Consider the following 14,021-nt stretch of genomic DNA (forward strand, 5'->3'; position numbering starts at 1 on the left):
CCACTACTGCTGTGCTCACCAGCCCTGAGTTTGGCTTCTGGCTGAGCAGCACTCTCCCTGTGGGAGCACACTGACCACCAGGGGGCAGCTCCTGCGTTGAGTGTCTGCCCCTGGTAGTCAGTGCACATCATAGAGACCAGTCGTTGCACTGTTTGGTCAATTTGCATATTAGGGTTTTATTATATAGGATTACAAGTTGATAGGTCAAATGACTGGGTTAATTTGAGATGAAATATTCTTGGATTTGATAATGTGAAAATAAATCTTCCTAAAATGGAAAGAGACTCTAATAGTCCCAGCCACTGGTGTCCTAAATTACTTTAACATTTCATTTGCTCCCCCCACCAAAACACTAAGGAAAATGGCCTAAATAAAAGCTCAAGATAATTCTATCATGATATAAGATTCTCCTCCTCAATGGTTTAGCTCAGCAATTCTCAACCAGTGTACACGGAAGGCACAATGGTGTGCTGCAAGAATTTTTAAAACATGCAATACCTGACTATTTAGTCAGGGGCACTGACCTCTTTTCCCTTAGATTGTCAAATTTAAAAAATGACAACAGCCAACACAACAATAGCTATCCAGTGTGAATGAATCAAAATTATACTTTTTTTTTGTAAGATCAGCAAAAAATATATGTTTTGGTGTGCCGCAGGATTTTAGTAATTAGATTGTGTATCATGAGGTGAAAAAGGTTGAAAATGGGTAGTTTAGCTTTACTGGGGAGAAAAGCCACATAATTACTCAGAAAAACTTGAATTGAGACACTCCCAACACGAGAAACCCCTAACCAAAGATATCAGAAATCACTCCAGCTGTTTTCAAAATATATGGCAAGTTTTCATTGTAGCCACATATTTCTATACAAACATACACACAAAATCTCACTTCAGGGTCAGAAGCAAGGTCATTTTGATTATTTGGAAAATGGAAACTGACAACTTACTATTTATATGAATAGTGGTAAACTAAAGAACATATTAATTCTCTTTCCCCTCTCTTTATTAACAAATAAGAATACAAAAAATTTAACTGTGACATTAAAAGGCATTTTTATGTGCATCTTTACCAGTTGGATACTTGAATTATATAATATTAAATTTTCTATTAAAGTGTCAGGCAAAGTAGACCACCTGCAATATAAAAATCTGACCACCTTTTTATAGCAAAGACATTTACTTATCACTGACCATCCATAGGCTCCCCCACAACTCTCCAGATACCTTGCAGTTACAAGTGGACCCACGTTACTGGTTCTGGCCAACCTTCTGGTTGTTAGTGAAAGAACATGACACTTTCATGCTGTCTGACCCTCCCTTCTCCCTTCCCCTTCTACAGTGACCACGGAGGCCCCATGTTCTAGATGGTACAGCTATAAACTAGTGGAGCTTCCATTGGCCTCAGTCTCTGGGAGACTGTGGAATCTCTGGTGAATGGTAAACGTGTAATGTCAACAAGAAATAGATTTTTGTTATGCTGAGTCACTGAGATTTTGTTTTTGTTGTTACTAAACTTATTAATATGCCTTTATTGCTGAAAATTACTTAATTATGGGTAATCTGGAGGAGATACATTCAGAGACTAGTTTTGGTCAAAGAATCTTTCATATTGCACAGAAGTATATTTAATTTACAAGTATAATTTCTTGCAAAGACTAATTCTTTTAAAGTAGAGGTCAGCAGGTAGTCTTTGATTTTAAGAGTCATTTTATTTCCTATTGTTACCTCCAGAACTGGTGTGTATATCTGGTTTGCATCATCCCATGGGCAGAATTATAGATTTGTGTTGTCTCATTTGTTTCATCATCTTTAGAGATCATCTCACACTAGCTTATGGCAAAGATATCAACTAAAAACCCTACCAAAACAGCCTATTTAATACAGAGGGGAGTCGATGCTAATATAATTACTTCAGAGAAATAATGTTTGCTTATACTTTAGCACATAGGCTAACAGGCTTTTCCTTACAACACTAAACTTCCAAGGGACTACATCTAAATTCTATAAAGTAAGAAAACGCAAACGATCTTTTTTCTACATGAGTTTTTCTGTGTATTTAAGTTTTGTGTTTTCTTCCTTTACAGCTTAGTAATATCACAGCAATCATCAAACAGTTGGATCTGAGCAATGATGAAGCCAGACTGCCCCTTATGTCATTTCTGCCCAGGAAGCTGACAACACACTGCTATTTGTTTTTTGGTTGGTAACAACATTAGTCTGAACATCATTATGCACACTGCAGTTGCATATTTATTTCTCCTTCCAAGAGAAGAGAAAAAAGAATTTACTAGTGTAATATAACAACAATGGGACACTTTAAACTAATAGCTAGTGAATTTATAATAAACAAAAAGAAATGTTTCTTCGTATACCATATAGACACTCAGCCAAACCTGGAATCTGTTACTAATTATTTCACAGTTGGGGCTTTTATAAAAGCTGTATAGCTTAATAATTGATGAAATCTTTAATTTTTGTCAGCTAACTATAAAAGTAATTAAATTTTGTTCTTCAGAAATTCACCTCCCTAGCCCTGACGAGTACTTTCAATCTTACACTGTTCCCTCTCTGGGGTGAAGGGAATGGCAGTAAGTTTTACAGCCACACACTGTGATATCTCCACTAGGCACACCTCAGGCAAGTCCTAAAAATCTAGTCCAGGTAGGTAAAAACTCTGAGCTCCACAATCCCATTCCCTTCTTAAAGAAATAAAGGTGGTTTTGTTTGTTTTTAACAGCTTTATTAAGGTTTAAGTGAAACGAACTGCATATATTTGAAGTTATAATTTGATAATTTTTGACATATGAAACCATCACTATAACCAAGATATGAACATATATGTCACCTTCCTTGGGCCCTTTGTAATTCTTCCTCCTTACATATCTCCCCACTTCCCACCTCATTCCCAATGTGTAGCACTTTCTAACATTGTAGATTATTTTGTATTTTCTAAAATATTTCCATAAATGGAATCATACAGTATGTACTCTTTTTGACTGACTTACTTTACTTGTTAAAGCGATCAAACAAGGAAGCCATTACACTCAGGTGGCTCTAATGCCTTGGTAGCCCATGTCAGCAAAACCAAACCTATAAATGCCACATGGTTAAGGAAAAACAGTTACTAGCAGTCAAATAGGCTTTTCCAAATAATGCAACCACTTAAGCTATCACCTAATCAGCTCATTTTCTTGCTTTGCTTCCTGTCTCCTCTAAAAAACCCTGCCCCTAACTCCTACTGGTGAAGTACTCCTAACCACTTCCAGTTGTGCTGCCCAATGGAATTAATACTTGCTCAAATAAACTCTTCAAAAATTTAGTGTAACTCAGTTTATCTTTTAACGCACTCAACATAATTTTGAGGTTCATCTATTTTGTTACATGTATCAGCAGTTCATTCCTTTTTGTTGCTGAGTAGTATCTATAATAATAAACGCATAATATGTTAATTACTGGTAGACCAAACATCCTTCCAGATGAAGCTGGGGCTGCAAGGGAAGCCCGGGTCCCGGGTGCCAGAGGGAAGCTGGTGTCGGCAGCTGGGGGAAGGAAGGCCTATTCTTGGACGATTTTCGTGCATCGGGCCTCTAGTTCTATTATACAAATACATCACAATTTATTCCTCCTTTTATCTGTTGAAGGACATTAGGGTTGTTTCCAATTTTTATATTACAAATGAAGCTGCTGTCAATGTTTGTGTATAAGTCTTTGTATGGATATATGCTTTCATCTTTCTTGGGTAATTACCTAGTTGGGGAATGGCTAAATCATATAGTAGTTGAATGTTTAACATTTTAGGAAATTGCCAATTTAGGAATTATAGACTGTTTTCCAGTACAGTTATGCCATTTTACATTCTCACTAGCAGAGTAGCAGATTATGAGTTATAGTTCATTCACATCTTCACCAACACTTGCTATGGTCTGTCTTTTTAATTTGAGCCATTCTAGAAGTGGTATGTCATTTTAATTTTAACTTGCAATTCCCTAAAGACTAACGATAGTGCGCTTTTTTTTCATGTGCTCATTTGCCATTCATATATTATCTTCCGTGAGCTAATCTGTTAAAATATTTTGCCCTTTTACTTTTGGAGATTTTTTAAATTATTAAGTTATAAGCACTCTTTATATATTCTTAATGCAGGTTCTTTATCAGATATAGGATTTGCAAATATTTCCCTCTAATTTGTGGCTCATCTTTCCATTATTTTTAGTGTCTTTAGAGGAGCCAAGGTTTTTATACTGATGATAGTCTAAATCATCAATATTTTTCTTTTATGAATCACACTTTTGGTGCTATATCTAAAAAATCATTGTCTAAGCCAGTGGTCGGCAAACTGCGGCTCGAGAGCCACATGCGGCTCTTTGGCCCCTTGAGTGTGGCTCTTCCTAAGTCTTAGGAGTACCCTAATTAAGTTAATAACAATGTACCTACCTATATAGTTTAAATTTAAAAAATTTGGCTCTCAAAAGAAATTTCAACCGTTGTACTGTTGATATTTGACTGTTGACTAATGAGTTTTCCGACCACTGGCCTAAGCCAACGTCACAAAAGTTTTACTTTTTCTCCTAGAAGTTTTCTAAATTTAGTTTTTACATTTAGATCAATGATCCATTTTGAGTTAATTTTTATGTATTTTACAAGATATAAATTCAAGTTCTTTGGGAGGGCATATGGATATCCTTTTATTCCAGCATTGTTTGTAACACATTTTCCCTTTTCCACTGAATTCTCTTTGCACCCCTGTGGAAAATTAGTTGTCCATAATTATGTGGGTCTATTTCTAGAATTTCTCTTCAGTGCCATTTGAAGTATCTGTCAACTTTTACACCAATACCATATTGTCTTAATTTATAATTAGTCTTAAATTCAGTTAGTACTAGGTCTCCAATTTTGTTCTTTTTCAAAGCTGTTTTGATTAATCTAGATTCTTCAAATTTACATGAGAATTTCTTTAAATGTGACTGCTGGGATTTTAATTGGAATTGTGTTGAATTTATTGATCAATTGGAGAACTGACATCCTAACAATGCTGATAATGCTGACCCATAAACACAGCATATCTCTCCATTTATTTAAGTCTTTCATTTCTCTCAACTTGTTTTATAGTTTTCAGTGACTTGCATATCTTTTGTCAGATTTTCCCTGGGTATTTTGAATTTTTTTGAGGCACTGTAAATAGTGCTGCTATTAAAAAATTTTATTGCCAATTGTTTATATATATTATACAAAAATACAATTATTTGTACAATAATCTTATACCCTTGCACCCTTGCTAAACTCATTTATTAGTTCTTTTGTAGATTCCATTGGATTTTCTACATAGATCCATAGGTGATGATGTTGCCTGAGAATAAAAACAGTTTTACTTCTTCCTTTCCAATCTGAATGCCTTTAATTTCTCTTTTTGCCTTACTGTGCTAGCTAGAACATCCAGTACAATACTCTATGAGAGTCATGACGGAACACCCCTGACTTGTTCCTGTGTTGCAAGAAAGCATTCAGTTTCTGACCATTAAGCATTATGTTAGCTATAGGCTTTTCATAGAAGTCCTTCATCAGTTTGAGTACGTTCCCTTCTATTTCTAGGTCATTGAGAGTATTAAGAATGAATGTTAGATTTTGTAAAATTCTTTTTCTGCCTCTATTGAAATGATAGCATGATTTTTCCATTTTAGTTTGTTGATATGGTGAATTACATTAATTTATTCTTGAATGTTAAACTAGCCTTGCATTCCTGGTCTAGTGTATTGGCCTTTTTATGAATTGCTGCATTCAATTTGCTAAAATGTTCCTAAATATTTTTATCTGTGTTCCATGAGGGAAAACTAGATAGTATTGTTATGTAGTTTTTGTGTTATATTTATGTAATATCTTTGTCTCTTTTGGTATTAGGGCCTCACACAATGAATTGGGAAATGCTGCTTTCTGTTCCAATTTTTCTAGAAGAGTTTATATATAATTTGTGGCAGTTCTTCCTTAAATGTGTGGTAGAATTCACTGGTAAAGCCATTTGGGCCTAGTGTTTCTTTGTGGAAAGGCTATAAAATTTAATTTATTTATTAGATATATGGCTATTCTGGCTACTTATTTCTTCCTGAGTGATTTAGGTAGTTTCTTTCAACAAATTTGTCCATTTCAACTAAGCTGTCTAATTTATTAGCACAAAATTATTCGTAATATTCTCTTGTTCTTTGGTATCTGTAGAATCTGCAGTGATGTCAACCTCTTCCAAGTTAATTGTAACCCTGAGCTCTATACTTCCTTTTGCTTATTGAAGAAGGCAAAGTGGGTTTTTTGTTTCGTTCTGTTGGTTTGTTTTTGGTCTTGAACTAAACTTCAAAATGCTTCTCTATGGGTACAATTTGGTTACAAAAATGGAAGAAATATTTTCATTGAGGTATGCATTTTATTTGTAAATCATTCAATATTTTAAAAGCTTAAAAATTAAGGTAGAAAAGCCAAAGGGACATGGTAGTGCTAAGACCCAAAAGAAAGATCACACTGATAAAGAAAATGTAAGTAGAAAGAAATACCTGCCACTCACTTAAAAATCTGGCATTTTTCAATCCTATTTTAAAGAAGCTAGGAAACCCTTAAAATCTGGAACACTTCTCATACTCTGACAAGCTGCATTATTGACAAATAAAAGCACCAAAATTCAAGAATAACAAGGGTAACAAATCTATGCATAACGAAATATTATACAAAAAATCCAAAAAATTTTAGTCAGTAAATCTGGAAACACGTTAGAATGTACTAAATGAGAGAGTTGATTAAACCAAAATGCAAATGACATATTTTCCTATTTGTAGTTCCAAATTTAGGGGGCCAATATTACAGATTAGAAAAAGTTATTAAGATAGTTCCCCAAACTTACACAGACAGAATGCTATGGAAAAGGATCTCATTCTATTTTTGTCCCTCTCAGCTTTAGTTTCTAAAAACTGTCATGTCCTTCTTTTGCCTCAAAGTTTCTCCCCCTAGACCAGTGATGGCGAACCTATGACACGCATGTCAGAGGTGACACGCGAACTCATTTTTTTGGTTGATTTTTCTTTGTTAAATGGCATTTAAATATATAAAATAAATATCAAAAATATACATCTTTGTTTTACTATGGTTGCAAATATCAAAAAATTTCTACATGTGACAAGGCACCAGAGTTAAGTTAGGGTTTTTCAAAATGCTGACATGCCGAGCTCAAAAGGTTCGCCATCACTGCCCTAGACCTAGGGAAGAAAACGCCTGTCATTTCACAAGAACAAACACAAAGGTATTTATCTGTTACTGAATTTATGCAGCTCTAGCAACATCTCTGTATACAAATACCTCAGTTATAAATCCAAAGTAGAAATCATAGAAATGATCTCTAAGCTATGAACAGAATACCAGGCCATAATACCAACTTAAATATGAATTAAGAATACTAGGGACAGTTTAACTTAGGTAACGGAAGCAATTTCTTTCATCCACACCCACAGCTTCAGCGTATGCAGTGTCAACTGAAAATCTAACCTACCTTATGCAACACCACCCCACACCTTCACCTGCCCGCTGCATAAACCACTTCGATATCTTGCTGGCACCTCAGACTCAACATGCCCAAGAGATTCATCAACTCACCAAAAAAGCTTTCTCCTCCATCCTCTTGACTTCTCTCTGTTCCAGCTCCACTAACTTTTCTAAATAACCCAAGCTGAACAACTTGATCAACTTTGCCTCCTACATCTTCACTCTCCACCCTCCTACACTTACAGAGTTACATGGGGGTGGGAAAGAACATATTTAGGAAAAGGCAAGTATACTGCAGGGACAATCAGGGAAGGCTTACTAAAAAATATTTATTAGGCCTTGAAAGATGCCCAGGATTTTTCTGACAGAAGGGCCTAGAATTTTTGGGGAGCCGTCCCTGATTATCCCTGCAGATACTGGTTTCCTTCCTCTACACTTCTACAGCATTTTCTACTTCTGTTATCTCACTTAACACATACTTTTATTGGAGTTATTTTGCACCCATCAAATTACAAGCCCCCTGAAGACAGAAATCATTTTTTTATTCTCCTCTGTAACTCTCTAGGTTCCAAGGATAGTATTTTAAAATTCAACTCAAAAAAGAGTGAACCCTCTGCTATGTCCAGTATACCACTGTAGGTCCAGAGAACTGACTCGAACATTTAGAGCAGGGGTCCTCAAACTTTTTAAACAGGGGGCCAGTTCACTGTCCCTCAGACCGGACTATAGTTTAAAAAAAAGCTATGAACAAATTCCTATGCACACAGCGGCGGCAAAAACACCCGGCGGGTCGGATAAATGTTTTCGGCGGGCCGCATGTGGCCCGCGGGCCGTAGTTTGAGGACCCCTGATTTAGAGAATGAGCAATGAATGAATAGCACAACTTCAGTATATAAAACTTTAATTAAAGAACATTTATAGGTATATAGTTTCCATATTCCTCTTCAAAAGCTTTTGACCACTTCTCTGAGCAAAACTTCTCTTAGCCTTACTCCCTTAATAACCATTCAAAATATTTAATTATGTCTATGAAGGCGAAATCCCGAGGGTAGACTTGGGACTCAGAAGATTGTCAAAGCATTAAAAAAAGAAAAAAAGAATTCCATTCCTCAATAAGAAAATAAAATATCAGTATTTCAGGGTCTACTATTTTTGTATTTTTATAAAAATCTCATGTTGTATTAAAAAAAAAAAGAAGTCTATTCAGAAATGCTGATGAATGACCAACAAGTAAATATGCTGAATGAGGCCCAGGCTCACCAGTTCCACTGACTTCCTGATCCCTCTCCTCCAAAGAAAGTTTCTGAGACCTACTTGACCATGTCCCCCGAGGAGTATGGAAAAGGAGAGTGAGGAACGGTCACAGAGCTCACTCCTAAAATACACTGCCTCATTCACGACATCGTAATCTCCTCATCTTTCAAGAAAAACATTGTTAGAAGACGGTTACACAGGCCACATGATCATTTCATCTAAGTGATTTTAATGTGGATTGTACAAATGACCACTCAATTTTCACCTTGAAATTTATTGCCTGTATTCCACAGCCACATCTTTGCCCTTTCAATAAATTTTCATATCTGCCTGCATTCATTACATGTGATGTATTCTTTCAATCTTCAGACACTTAAAAGTCACACAAAATATTTTAATATTTAACTCAAAACTGTCCATGTACACCAGTATTTAGAATTATCTCAAAATTTTATTACTGGCAGGAAACACTGAAATATTTCCTTAGAAATCAAAAGACATTAATGTAATATCCTGTAGACCAAATTGTTTTTACCCAATACCAACGATTTCCAGAGAGAAAGAACAGAGAGGGAAAATTTATCTAGTGAGTGGTAAATTTCAATCCCTTATTAAAGACATAAATATGTTTTGTTGCCAGTAATCTTTAAGGCCCCTGTAGACTGTGTGCTTTGCAGTTGTTAAATGGGCTTTGTTTTCCTTTCTGTAAGAACAGAAGAAATAACCAGGGGAGGAAAGAAAATGACAAGTGGAGAAAGAACCTGGCCATGAAACACAGTCTGGTTTTCACATTTATCTTCCTGCCCAGTTCAGGCCTAAGCTTAGATGAGAGCCAAGCTTGGATGGGAGGACAACCCTGGTCCCGGCCACAGGATTTCCATCTAGCCAAAGGAGGTCTGTCTGGTCTTAAAATGAAAGCATAGGTTCAAGATGGGTGGATTACAGCACAGGGAATTGCAGGCAATGCCCTGCCCATGGACATAATGCTCGTTAGGGGGTGCTCATTTTATTGTGAAGTCAGGAAAAAGCTTTTTTTTGGAAAACCTTTATTACCCAGATACTGTCCCATGACTTAATGGTCAGCTTTTGAAAAATACTGTATCGTTTTTAATGTGAACATTTTTGAAGTTTCTAGGGAAAAGACAACCAACAAGAGAGGAGCTGGTGGAGTCACTGTCTATTTAAGCGGAGTGATGCTACCATGAGCCATCTAGAGGCATGAGGAGCAGCGCACTCCCAATAAAGCACCTCCCACACTTACCTGCCTTTAGGAGAAATGAGCCTTGGAAGACCTCCTGCCTCAGTCCCACAGGCCAAGCAAAATGCCAGTATCAACTGGAAAGTGCCACCTCAGAGGCCTTTAAAATCACATCCAGTTATATGATCCACTGCTTCTTCAACATGCACTGACCAAAGCAGTAAATTAGAAAGAGCAGTTTTCCCAAGATTCATTTGCTACATTAAAACTCTTTGGGAGTTGTCTGTAAAAAATCTTCATCACAGATTACGGCTTTGGAGCTCTGGGGAACCATATAAATACAGGATAATAAACTTCTTACCACAGCATCACTATTTAAGGGGCAGAACCAATGGACTTAATTATCTGAAAATGTGTTTTAAACAAGTTGTAAGATTTTCCACTTATGAAACTGGCTATCAAATATCAACCTACCCTTGAAAGGTGATAAAAGCTCATCTCTGGGTGGCTTAATTGGCCACTGATATCAGTCTGTTTTTGAGACACATCATCTTTTCAACTGGGCAGACATGCAGGCTGCCTCAGCCAGGGAATCAGACCCATCAGGACATCAGAAACAACGCTAACTTCTGTAGTTAGGGCTTAATCATAATGAATTTACGTTCTTTCCCTCACTTTTACTAGTGGAGGACAGAATTAGAACTCAGAATTGAATACTTATAGGTAACCAGTCTAAATGACTTGTAGTAACAAGGTCGGTCAAAATGATCCAAAAAAACTCTTTCAAAGTCTTAAACCTTCCATCCCCTAAATCAGTGGTTCTCAACCTTCCTAATGCCACAACCCTTTAATACAGTTCCTCATGTTGTGGTGACCCCCAATTTCATTGTTACAAATTGAACATAATTAAAGCATAGTGATTAATCACAAAAACAATATGTAATTATATATGTGTTTTCCGATGGTCTTAGGCAACCCCTGTGAAAGGGCCGTTCGACCCCCAAAGGGGTTGCGACCCACAGGTTGAGAACCGCTGCCCTAAATCATCTCCTCCAGTTCAAGGACACTTAGAGAAAAAAACCAAAATGTCATTCCCTGGAATTACTTTTCTTTACTACCACAAAGAATACCCAACTTACATTATTTCTGATCCATTTAGTAAATAATTTTTGAAGGTGAAAACATGGTCATTAAGGAATAATGACTGCCTCTTCTGAGATGAATATATTTACAGTTCAATCCTTTATTAACCACTTAGAAATATGGGGAATACATGAAATAACAGAGCTTCCCAGAACATTCTGCAAGATTCTACTTTGTCTTTGTAGAAAATGTAGGTATTGTATAGATTTTCTGCAAAGCACTCTGAAAATTCCATAAATCCCATCCTGCAGGGATTTCACTTTTCTGTAGTCTTTCCACCATACTTGAGTTCCTATCCCTTCTAAATATATGCTGCAATACGAACATTTCCATAGACAAAGCACTGCACACTAATAAAACACAACACTGTTTACATACACTGCAAATATATAACATATTTTTAGCGTAGCTTAGGAGCAATATTTTTAGATGGATGGAGCCTGCAGTGATATTAGTAACAAACTTCTGTAAATTAGTGGCCTAAATAGAAATTTATGTTCCATAAAACCCAGCATGAAACAATAAGTTAGAAATATTTAAATAACATTTCACAGAGAGTTAAGCAGCAAGCACCACTGTGTCAGGCTGAGTCGGGTCGTGGAAAGGAGAGCTGGGCACTGCCACAGAAAGCAGCAAAAGACAATGCCTTGGTTTTTAAAGTAACTTTTTAAAAAATCATGTATGACCTTTAGATTGCACCTAACATCTCAAGGGTTGCCTCAATCTTGAAGACAAGTAAAAAATGACCCATCAGTCGTGGGATACATTTTATAACTTCTATAGACGCAAGGCCAAAAAGCATCTATAGGAATTGGGGTTTGGGTTCATATTTTCATTCATTTTCTAAAAGTCTGCTAGGTCTATTATATGTAAACAGATGTACTTGTATCTAGGTTTGGCTTTCTATAATCCTGCTCAAGAAATAATCAAGTCCATTGTTGCATTACTCACATTTCAGAGAGCAAAAAAATATTTCTAGGGGAAAATCAGCTTCCAATTTAAATTTATCTTTGCAATTCTGCAAAATACCAAGACTTTAAGCATTATATTCAAAATGTAGTATTACAAGCATGATACTATGGTTGGATCCAGTAAGTACATGAAAACACTATAGAATCTCCCCAACTTTGTAATTGAGATATTTTCCCAATATAATTGAAATGGGAGTTTATGATAGTTTGGGGTAGGGAGGAAGAAAGAAAATGTCAACTTTCTTTCTCCTCCAAATAGAATTGGGGAGGTGTTAGGGCTTCAGTAATGGGGATAGCAGCATGCCACGGGAGACTAAAATGCTAGCTTTATTCTTTCTATTTCCTCATCTGCAATTTAGAAGAATAAATGCAATATTCTGAGGGGGAAAAACTTCCTGGGTGCCAATAAAAAAAAAGAGAGTTCAGACTCATGAATAATATCCCCAAATTAAAAAATGAACAATTGGTTTGGATTAAGGCTTTGCTTTATTAAGGCAAGAGATTGGTGTTGACATGCTGAATTTTTCCAGGGAATCATCCCAATTATCCCACTTTGATCCTTAAATTCCTCATGCCTAAAACTGGATTCATCATTTTTCTCCTAATTTGACTTAGCCTAACCATGTCTGTCAATGGCATCTTTATCCTACTGACCATCTAAATTAAGGTTCTTGCAGTCATCGTTTCTGATTACTCTTCTTCTCTTACCCTCAGAGCCAATGTGGAAGCTCAGTAAGATTATAAACTCTAAGAAGATTGGACTATGTCTGTCTTATTCACCTTTTATTTATTCTTTCAGGTCTGCCATATGACAAGGACAATGACAGGTACTGGGCAAAAGTGAACAAGACAGTCATAGTCTCTGCCCTTATGGAGCTTACAGTCTAGGGGGGGGAGTCATACATTAAATAGATACACAAATAAAGGTATCATTACAAATTGTGGTATGTGTTGTAAAGAAAAAGACCTGGGTTCTATGAGAGGACTTACTTTTAAGATAAGGGGTAAGACTATAGAGTAAGTCTGAGGTAGCTAGGTGAAGATTGGGGAAAGAGTATTCTAGGAAGAAATGCAACATGTGGGAAAAGCCTAGGGCAGAAAAAAACTCAGTACATTTTAGAAAATGCTAAAAAGGTTGGTAAGGTTGGAGGTAATAAATGGGCAGTGCAGCAGCCAAATTAAGGCTTCTGGGGTTTTATCTTGGGTATAACAGGAAACCTAAAGGGTTATATGCATGATCTGACTTATGCCTTAGAAAGAACTGGGGGGACAACAAAGGGGAACAAAGTGTAAACAGGGAAACCAGTGAAGAGTCTGTGCAGTGATTCTCAAGAGTTCTCACAGTGACTAACACTGATCCAAGCCATCCTCATTCCCAGGGCCTGGCACAGCTCCTGGTCCAGATAAATGAATGAATCAATAAATCAGTATCAGTTAGCATCAGTTCTCACAGCCTTCTTTCATGATACTCCTACCTATCCGAGGGTAGAGGCACCCTCCGGTTTCTTTCTAGGATACAATTACATTTATTTTCTAGAGTCAAATTTTAGTCAACATCATGATTTAAAAAAATTTAGATGGTATTTAATGTCTACAATTTAAAGTTCAAACTCCTCAACTGCCACATTAAATTCTATATGAAGGTGAAGAGATTAGCCAAAGAAAATATATGCATAGCCCATGGACACAAACAACAGTGTGGTGAAGTCCAGGGGAGGTGTAGGTGGGAGCGGGGTGGAATTGGGTAAAGGGGGGGTGGGAAGTATCTGTTATAGTATCAACAACAACAAAAACAGTCATTCTCAAAAGATTAAAAAAATTCTATAGGAAAGTATTATTTTTTGAAATCTCAAATAATCACATCCTATATAATAAAGAGGTAATATGCAAATTGACCCTCATGCCCTCATGTCACAAGATGGCCACCCCGTGTCATCA

General features: G+C 36.5%; 1 protein-coding gene across 3 annotated transcripts in view; it reads right to left on the reverse strand.

The window, feature by feature from the left end:
• The window catches only part of BTBD9 (BTB (POZ) domain containing 9), a 433,633-nt gene that overhangs the window by 260,580 nt on the left and 159,032 nt on the right, over positions 1-14,021 (reverse strand). The window lies entirely within an intron of this gene.

Source organism: Myotis brandtii, unplaced genomic scaffold, assembly GCF_000412655.1.
Source record: "Myotis brandtii unplaced genomic scaffold, ASM41265v1 scaffold420, whole genome shotgun sequence".
NCBI classification, from domain to species: domain Eukaryota; kingdom Metazoa; phylum Chordata; class Mammalia; order Chiroptera; family Vespertilionidae; genus Myotis; species Myotis brandtii.